Source organism: Pseudophryne corroboree, chromosome 4 (assembly GCF_028390025.1).
Source record: "Pseudophryne corroboree isolate aPseCor3 chromosome 4, aPseCor3.hap2, whole genome shotgun sequence".
Lineage (NCBI taxonomy): Eukaryota > Metazoa > Chordata > Amphibia > Anura > Myobatrachidae > Pseudophryne > Pseudophryne corroboree.
The window spans coordinates 708,188,801-708,199,125 of NC_086447.1; the positions used below are offsets into that span (position 1 = coordinate 708,188,801).

Here is a 10,325-nt window from a genome sequence, read left to right on the forward strand (position 1 = left end):
AGGAGCTTCCTTCTTTTTGTATTCTAGGAGGTCTTCCCTTTTTATGGCGTTTGTTCTTGCAGTTGCTTTGTCCAAGATTAATTTGGGGTATGACTTTTCCTCAAAGCGTTTTCTGTAGATGGCTACCTGTTCATTGCAGTCCTCTTTTCTGCTACAGTTTCTTTTTATTCTATGGAACTGGGAGAACGGGATGTTATCTTTCCATGGTTTTGCGTGGCTGCTTTGATAGTGTAGGTAGCATACATTTATGAAGTGCACGGGAGCATTCAAATGCGGACGTTGCAACATTTGCAAATTTTTAAACCCAAACAGGAAAACCTTTTCGGATTCCGGAGAGGCTAAAGAATTCAAGATTAAGGAATTTCTCAATTGCAACAGCAGCTCAGTCATCTATTTATTGGAATGCACATGTAAGAAAAAATATGTGGGGAAAACGAAGCGCACACTCAAACTAAGAATCCAGGAACACATCAGGAGCATCAAGAACAAGCTCGATACCCATCTTATCTACAGACATTTCCTTTTGGAACATAACTCAAATCCAGAAGATTTATCCTTCAAAGCAATAGAACACGTACAAATTGGAGAAAGAGGCGGAGACTTGGCGAATAAACTATCCCAAAGAGAGATGTTTTGGATTTACCAGCTCAACACGATGCACCCAGCAGGATTTAATGAGGGGTATGAAATCGCCCCCTTCCTATAAGGTCATTTTTTTTTTTTTTTTTTTTATCATCACAACTCATTCTACGATTTTACTACACCTATTTTTAACTAATTGTACATATGAACACAAAAATAAAAATACTTGACACAGGAATGAGCGTGTTTTTTATAGCCAATAAGATACAGTCATACCACACTGGCTCCACGCCCAATTCCGTCCGATCTTGGAAGCTAAGCAGTGTTGGGCTTTAACAGTACCAAGAGGGTGACCGCTTGGGAAGCTAAAGTACTGTAAAAAATGGTTTGTAAACACTAATGTGTCTAAATGTGTTCCATTTTTGTACGTTTGTTTTTCTTACCAATTGAGCACCTAATTTAGCATAGACCATTATTTATTTAATAATAAAAGCACATGATTAGATATATGCACTAATACATATAGATATATTCACAAGTGCACATATCATATCTAAGATATAAATCAAGTAGACTCAAGAATAGCCATTTTTTGCCTCTGAACACTATATGACATTATAACTAGATTTAAATGTCCGTTTTTCCTTCTGCAAATTATCACTAATAAAATGTGATTTATTTATCCAAATATATTGCCTTACATGTTAAGAGAGGTTAGTTAACATACTCTATGCTAGAAATGCACTAAGACTCGTTTTCCAAAGCACATCGATATTAATGAATTTCTATTTCCCTTTATTTCATGTCAATGGGAAATTTGTATGGAGAATACATGTCCGCCCCTATGGACTTCATTAAAATGGCCGCCGTTCAAAAAAGGAACTCTCCCAAACTCCCTCACAGCAAGACTGAGCACCATGTGATTCCGGACATGCTAAACCGGAAGTGGGGACAAAAAACGTCAGAACTGCCAGGACGGAAGTGGGGCATGAAGCCCTGAATACACTCGTTCAATGTGACGCGAAAACCGGAAGTGCGGCGGCTGCACATGCGCACTCCGGAGACGCGAAACCGGAAGTGGGGCATCTGCGCATGCGCACTACAGACTGGCAAAAACCGGAAGTGTGGCGGAAGTGCGCTATTTTACCTCAAACTTCTGTTTTAAACATCAAATAACGTTATAATACTCGTTTTTATGTTCTGTATACATGGGAAGCCTCCCCATGTCTTTCATTTCACTGCTCCATCATTGTTATATGTGTTATAAATATAATTTGTATGTAGTTTATACCTTCCCATTACCAATTGACAGGAAGTGATGTCATAGCCATTCGCACCTTATCAGTGGGTATTTAAGCCCACTAGGATCATTGAGTCACTACCCCTTGATGAAGTCAGACAGACGAAACGCGTTGGGATCTCCTGTATGACCCTCTACCCAAAGTTAAGCTGCTTTTTACTAACTACTAACTTTTTAGAAAATATTTTTATTCCTTTTCATTATACGTCTTAAAATATTTTTTTATACAACTGCTTTTTACTATATAATCCGTTTTAATACATTTTTTACAATTGTAGAGGAATCGGTTTTATATGTATTTTTTAGAAAGCAATTGTTAAATATTTTTTATTATTGATAAAATAAATTGTTATTTCTCTTTTATATAAAAAGGAGTTTTTTTCTTATTCCAGTCCTTTATATTTGATACTCGAGTCCGCTAAATATTTTTTGTAAATAAAAACACCAGCCGGTCGCCAGTACCCCTATCTATCCATATTCATATGTATATATATATATATATATATATATACACACACACACACACATATATACACACACACACATATATACACACACACACACAGTAGTGCAAACAGCGCTGCTACCTATATAACAGCTCTGCTATAAAGATATGAATGAATATAGTAATATATCAAGTTCAAAAACACTTCCCCAATTTTGGGGGGCTGCTAGACAAGTTCTCTTGTGTGGACTCTATTTCCAAAGTCCAAATAAACTGAATGTGAAAAAGTGGCACAACGTCTCCTGTGTTGTGTGGTTTCCAAGTGAAACTTAAATAATATTATGCGTACCGCATCTCATGTGTGTTCAAGCCTGTATAATGAATGGAACTTCTCCTGGTCACGATCTTCTTACTTCCCTGGTTGCTCTGTGGGTGGACCGTAAGGAGATTTAGAAAGCCACAATAGTGTAATATTGTAAGACAATATAAACAGGTGTGCTTATATAGAAAACATTTTTCAGATGTGATGAATAGTAAGAGCAGTTCACCCAGTGTCAGTTTCATAAGCAAGGTGGTGTAACCACAACCTAAGGTAGTTTAAAAATGAGTACCCTCAGGACTTGTAAATCTTGCATATAGTATATTCCTTTATGGTATTCCTCTCCCATGGTATGGAGTTAAGGGCTCCTTGTGACTTGGAGAAGAAACACTGGTTAACCCCGGGAATGCTGGAGTCAAAGCAACAATTCCTCTTCTTACATTCCGCTGCACTTATTGTGGGGTAGCCGCAATCCCTTCTGCTGCACGGTTCCATATTACATTGTTTCTTGTCACTTTCCTTAGACAGTGCCAAATACATAGGGCACATAGGGCCCTATGTATTTGGCACCGTGAAAGGCAAATATATATATATATAAGAAATGGGGGGATAGGGGTACTGGCGACAAGTGTGGCTAAAAACAATGTTTTTGTATGCTTAGAATTAAAAGCCAAAAGATATTATAAAATTATAAAAATAAGTTTTAATATATATACGAGAGTAAAAACAGTTTCAGAAAATGGTTTTAAAAACAAGACTAAATATTTGTCCATAAACGAGAAATATAAAAGGATAGGAATTCAGAACTTAGCTTGAAAACAGTGGGTGGTCAGTACAGGCCCAACGCGTTTTGTCTCAGCAGACTTCTTCAAGGGGTCATAGACTCCTGCATCCTGACACAAATGCAGGATGGCTGTTGCAGCAGTGGTGATTTGTGTCAGGATGCAGGAGTCTATGACGGTCACTTGATGACCGAGGTCGGCTAACCGATAAGTTTGGATTTCAATAACTTTATTCATATGTTGCATTGATGTTGAAAATTTCATGAACTGAAGTGAATTCTTTTTTGCTTGAGTCATTATGGATAGATGAGCTTCTATCCTTCACCATTGCCATGGACATGGATTTTTAAAAAGTGTTTTTTTTATTGGAATCAATAAATGTATATATCTTTACTACAGTGTTTGAGTGCCCCTTACCCACAATAGTATGTATGTATATATATATATATACATACATTCATACATACACATATATACAGAGAGAGAGAGAGGAAGAGACAGATAGATATTTATTTTATAAGGGCACGGTCGGGACATAAGGAACTTCTGATCTGTGATACTAGGATATACTCCACCTTTAACCTGATGGTTTACTGTGTTTGAGATTCTCCTGTGAGATTTCCCTGTGAATTTGAACCCCTCAGTATCACACATCCTTTTTTTAAATTATCAGGCACGAGTATTTACCTGTATACTAACTTGTGGCCTGTTTGAAGAAGTGTCCAAGAACATTTGGTCTGTTCAAAAAAGTGTACAAGAACACTTTATTATGATACAATCATCCAAAGTTATAGTCCTAATATGAGATACACCCCTGATGAAGTCTCTGTGTGAAACAAAACGCATTGGGTATTCTATCTTGTTCTGATGTAACATCCAATCTACATTATTGAAAGGAGGATATCACAAAAGTAGTATCTTTACACTTATGCAAAACCAGACCCCCATGTTATGTGATAGGGGTTGCTAGACCAGAAATCATTTATGTATATGGACACAGTCACAATTTTTTATGAATTTTATTTAAAATTTGTATGTTGGAACTTACTGTTTGTTTTATAATGTACGGAATGTTACACTATACTATTGTATAATCAATACAAAGGAGATACGTGGAATACCGCTCGACCAGCGCCTCACTCTACGTCAGTAGAGCTTTAATCACGTCCGGCTCTCAGGTCCATACCATCCTTCAGACGTAGTATACTCTCAATATCGGTCACAGGAGGTTTTACCGGAAAGAGAGATAATGAGCAACCAATAGTGTGATACTGTTTAAAAATTTAATACATCACACAAACACTTAAAACAAATCTTAAAATACATAAACCACACAATAGTGGTACAGACATTCACTGGTAGGGCTGTTGTATAATCAAGAACTAAGGAGGGAATTAATTACAACTCCATAGGGTGCCAATTTCACTACTGTCACACACACACACACACACACACACACACACATTATATATATACATACACACACACATACTGTTTATATATATATATATATATATATATACACACACACACATATATATATATATATATATATATATATATATTTATATATTTTATAAGGGCACGGTCGTATATTAAGGCTGCATCGAACAAACGGAATTCTCCCATAAGGAACTTCTGAGATGGGGGCATGGTGTTTGATGTATAGATGTGTGGTGGGCACTTTTTTGTTGTCTTGTATTTTGGTTCTGGTTCTAATTCCTCTTTCGTGTTTTGGTTTGGTTTTGCCAAAAACACCCTTTCGTGTTTTGGTTTTGGATCTGGATGATTTTTGAAAAAAAGATAAAAACAGCTAAAATCACAAAATTTGGGGGTAATTTTGCTCCTACGGTATTATTAACCTCAATAACAATAATTTCCACTAATTTCCAGTCTATTCTGAACACCTCACAATATTGCTTTTAAGCCAAAAGGTTGCACCGAGGCTGCTGGATGACTAAGCTAAGCGACACAAGTGGACAACACAAACACCTGGCCCATCTAGGAGTGGCACTGCAGTGTCAGACAGGACGGCAGATATACAAAAGGCCCCAAACAGCACATCATGCAAAGAAGAAAAAGAATTGCAATGAGGTAGTTCTAACACTAAGCCAAGCGACACAATCAATCAGCCCATCTAGGCGTGGCACTGCAGTGGAAGACAGGAGGGCAGACGTCAAAAAAAGGCCCCTAACAGCACATGATGCAAAAAAGAAAAAAAGCTGCACGAGGTTGCTGTAGGCCTAAGCTAAGCGACACAACCACCTGGCTCATCTAGTAGTGTCACGCAGTGGCTGAATGTCGAGAGTGGGCCGCAATTGTTCGGTCCACTGACAACATCTCCAGCACACTCCAGTCACTTAAAAAAAATCTGCAATTGGTGGACTTATACGGCAGAACCCCAGGACTAATACAGCAGTACCCCTGGACTCATACAGCAGTGTCACACAGGATAGCACTTTTAAAAAACTAGGCCCCAAACAGCACTTCATGCAAAGATGTCGAAGAGGTGCAATGAGGTAGCTGTATGACTAAGCCAAGCAACACAAACAATTCCAACTGGAATTATACGCCCAAATCACTGGAATTAATTGGCAAGATCACTGTAATTAATAATTATAAATCACTGAAATTAATTGGCAAAATCACTGTAATTATACATCCAAATCACTGGAATTAAATGGCAAGATCACTGTAATTAATAATTATAAATCACTGGAGCTAATTGGCAAGATCACTGTAATTAATAATTATAAATCACTGAAATTAATTGGCAAAATCACTCTAATTATACGTCCAAATCACTGGAATTAAATGGCAAAATCTCGCTATCGCCAGCCTAGTGAAGTGGAATGTAGATGGGATTTGTTACCGGGGACACAATACCTCCATCAATTGTCTAAATCCCACTGCACTAATGGCGGATACCGGACGCACATCTAACACCAACATAAGTGTCAAGGCCTCAGTTATAAGGGCTTCCATCGTCATGTGAAGCTGAACCACTAATCATGAACATAGGCTAGGGCCGTAGCCATTCCTTGCCACTCTGTTATAAATGGCATATTGGCAAGTTTACGTTTCTCCTCAGATGATTTAAATTTCTTGTTTTGGTTCTTTTTACTGTACTTTAGCTTTTTGGATTTTACATGCTCTCTACTGTCACATTGGGCATCGGCTTTGGCAGACAACGTTGATGGCATTTCATCGTCTAGGTCATGGCTAGCGGCAGCAGCTTCAGCACTAGGAGGAAGTGGTTCTTCTTGATCTTTCCCTATTTTATCCTCAAAATTTGTGTTCTCCATTATTTTTTGGGAGTTATATGAGACAATGTCCCTCATTCCGAGTTGATCGATCGCTGCTTTTAGCAGCTGCCCTCTGGGAATGTATCTTAGCTTAGCAAAATAGCGAACGAAAGATTAGCAGAACTGCTCGAAAATCTTTTCCTGCAGTTTCTGAGTAGCTCCAGACCTACTCCTAGGTTGCAATATCACCTCAGTCCGTTTAGTTCCTGCTTTGACGTCACATACACGCCCTGCATTCGGCCAGCCACTCCCCCGTTTCTCCAGCCACTCCTGCGTTTTATCCTGGCACGCCTGCAGTTTTTAGCACACTCCCGGAAAACGGTCAGTTTCCGCCCAGAAACACCCACTTCCTGTCAATCACACACCGATCAGCAGAGCAACTGAAAAGCGTTGCTCGCCCCTGTGTAAAATTGCATAGTTTTGTGTGAAATTACTTTGCACGTGCACCCGGTTTTTAGCCTGATCGCTATGCTGTGAAAAACATCAGCGAGCGATCAACTCAGAATGACCCCCAATATGCGGCACAGGAATGACAGGAATGACTGATGAGACAGGACACTACCACTGGTCTGATGCAGCACAACACAACAATACTGTAAGAGACTTGTGCTTGTTGTTATAATTATTATACTGCAGCAGTGGACATATAGCAGCAGCGTATATCATCACTGGAATGACTGATGAGACAGGACACTACCACTGGCCTTATGCAGCACAACAACAAGCAAATAGATAAATAGCGCTATATGGTCATAGATGAGATTAGCAGGTCAATATATATACATGTTTAATTAATAATAAAATTCAATAAAACATCCATATGAATATAAATAAAATAACTGTAGAAACCCTTGAAAAGGGTATAAGGCGTTACTCCCAATCACATTTATCTGAGACTGGAGGAGATGATAGGACCTGTTCCTATAATACAGTCCCCTTCTAAGTCCAGATGGACCCAATTGGTAGTCGGACGTAAACAATATTTACCGCAGATGTATCCAAGGATTGTTAAGTGGCTCGGCACTCCGCAATATTGCAGTTCCTTGGTGAAATGGTAAAGAAACAATGTCCTCAGTTTAAATAGTGTACCTCCAGCAAAGGTCCCTGAGGTTCAATGGTGGGGGCTTGGTTCAGGTCCTCAAATCTCCAAGTGTTGTATGTCCAAGGAGTGATGCAGGTGTGAGTTGCTCCCCTGCATCACTCCCTGGACATACAACACTTGGAGATTGGGTAACGTTCTGCCTTTACTATATAGAATTCATGTGTACAAGTCATCAAATACTTTTCCTGATTGCTATAACAATGGAAAACACCTGATATATATTACCACATGTAGTATGAATACTTATGAACACTCTTGATAGTATCCAATCTTAAGTATACATCTTTCATAAAAAAGTGATATTTAACTTTAAATGTTATCCATATAGATATTGTAGAAACAACTGTGTTTAAAGATGCTGTCCCAAATTGTGGTTACCACTCATATGCTGTATGCACACAGCTTATTGTTCCATGATATACATGTTTCTTAAAATGGTATGAAAACTTTTGCACACTCGTATGCTTTTCAGTTTTAAGGTGCAGTCTCATGTATATACAAGCAGTGGCACTAAGTATGGTGTCCCACGTTATGTGCATCAGATGGTTATATATTATACAGGAGTTTTCATTCATATATGCACCATTTAGTATTTTAGCGCAAAACAGTCATTTTTTGGTTCTTTGGTTTGCTTTAATTTCTGAGGTGGAGATCTGTGGCTCTTCATCATCACTAATTAAAATACAGTAGCTGTGTGCACACAGACACAGCTGGACTGGTTTTTTGCAGCTCATAGTATAAAAACAAACTGAATTTATACAATTTAAAAACATGCAGCGCCTGAATTGTGATTTTTGGAGCACTGTGCATATGTGTGTGTCAGGCCACTATGCGTATATATGTTTGTATGTGTGTGTGTCAGACTGCTGTGTGTATGTGTGTGTGTGTGTCAGGCCGCTGTGCGTATATAGGTGTGTCTGTGTATCAGGTTGCTGTGTGTGTGTGTGTGTGTGTGTGTCAGGCTGCTGTTCATATATGTGTCTCAGGCCTTTGTGTGTCAGGCTGCTTTGTATATTTGTATGTCAGGCTGCTGTACGTGTATTCAGGCCACTGTGTATATGTGCATGTGTGTGTCAGGCCGCTGTGCATGTGTGCCAGGCCGCTGTTCATATGTGTGTGTGTGTGTCAGGCTGCTGTATGTGTATGTATGTATGTATGTATGTATGTATGTATGTATGTGTGTGTCAGGCCACTGTGCTGTTATACAAGCCAGTTTTTGCTGCAGAGCATCACATACAGTACTTCAGCATCAGTGTCTTGCCCTGGTGTTTGGCCCAGTAGACAGAGCCAAGTTCATAGCTTGAGCACCCGCACCTGCTCCCAGTCAATGCTGCACTAGGCCAGATGGAGGGCAGAGCTCTCAGTCGCAAGTGGCTGCTGTAGGCATGTGTAGAGACATTGCAGTAATTACCTCCACTTTCTTTCTCTGATAGTAGTTCTGGGCCAGCCTGCCAGTCAGAAGGACCAGCTTGCCTGCCTGCCAGAGACTTGCCAGCATTCTGCAACCCAAGTAGGTGGAATGGGTAGCCCCTGAAAGCTTTGCCCATTTAGTGCGATATCTCTTGGGCTATTTATCACACACTGCAACTCACCTTGCACCCCCTCCTCGCACACACTACCATCCTACTCTACCCCTCACCCAGCACCTCCTCCCCGCACACTCTTACCTCCTCCCCGCACACACTGCTCTTCTACACTACCCCATAACCTGCATTCCCTTTCCACACATTGCTCTTTTACACTACTCCTCACCTTGCAACCTCTTTCCGCACATTACTCTCCACTACTACTGACCCTCCACCTCCCCTTCTCATACCCACAAGGTCTCCTGCACTTGGAGGGCTGCCAGCCATTCATTGGCCACTACCGTGGGAACCGCCTATACATTGGCTGAGAGCGGAACATGTAGCCCATTTCAAAAAATGGCACCATGAGCTGTGATTGGCTTGCTTACAGCACCATCTTTGAAAGTCAAGATGGCCACAGGAAGCCAATAGCGGCTCATAATGTCATTCTCCCGCCCCCTTGAGATGGCTTAAATTAGCCTGTGTGAGGCAGGGACAGGCTGTCCGACAGCAGAGGAGAAGCTGAGAAGACCTCCTGAAGACTACAAGGAAGTCCTGGTTGGGTGGTGTCAAGAGAGCTTAAAGGATGCCTACCCCCTAGGTGAAGATAGAGGAAGAAGACTCCACAAGCCTTGGGGAGGGGGCAGCATATCAAAGAAGATGCAGCAAGTCCTTGGGAAGTGGTGGCCGCACAAAAGAGGTTACAGGCCACTGCTCCCCAGGTAAAGGGGCAGTATATTCATTTTTTACTAAATTCTGTGTCTTGTCTTTATTTTTAATTTTTTTTTATAGGTGGACTACAGGAGGAAGCAGGATCATTTATGTCCAGGCATGCTGGCACTTGTGGTTCTCCAAGTACCTGCATGCCTTGGCTGGTCTGCTGGGACCTGTAGGCTTCCTGTAAAGGTACCATGAAACCTGCACC

At 40.3% G+C, this 10,325-nt stretch overlaps 1 protein-coding gene and 1 pseudogene across 1 annotated transcript in view; one reads left to right on the plus strand and one right to left on the minus strand.

Annotated features, from left to right (window-relative positions):
• Window positions 1-10,325, minus strand: part of LOC134910984 (proton-coupled folate transporter-like) — a 668,553-nt gene that overhangs the window by 518,035 nt on the left and 140,193 nt on the right. The gene's annotated exons all lie outside the window — the stretch shown is intronic.
• On the plus strand, window positions 845-964 carry LOC134911973 (5S ribosomal RNA; annotated as a pseudogene).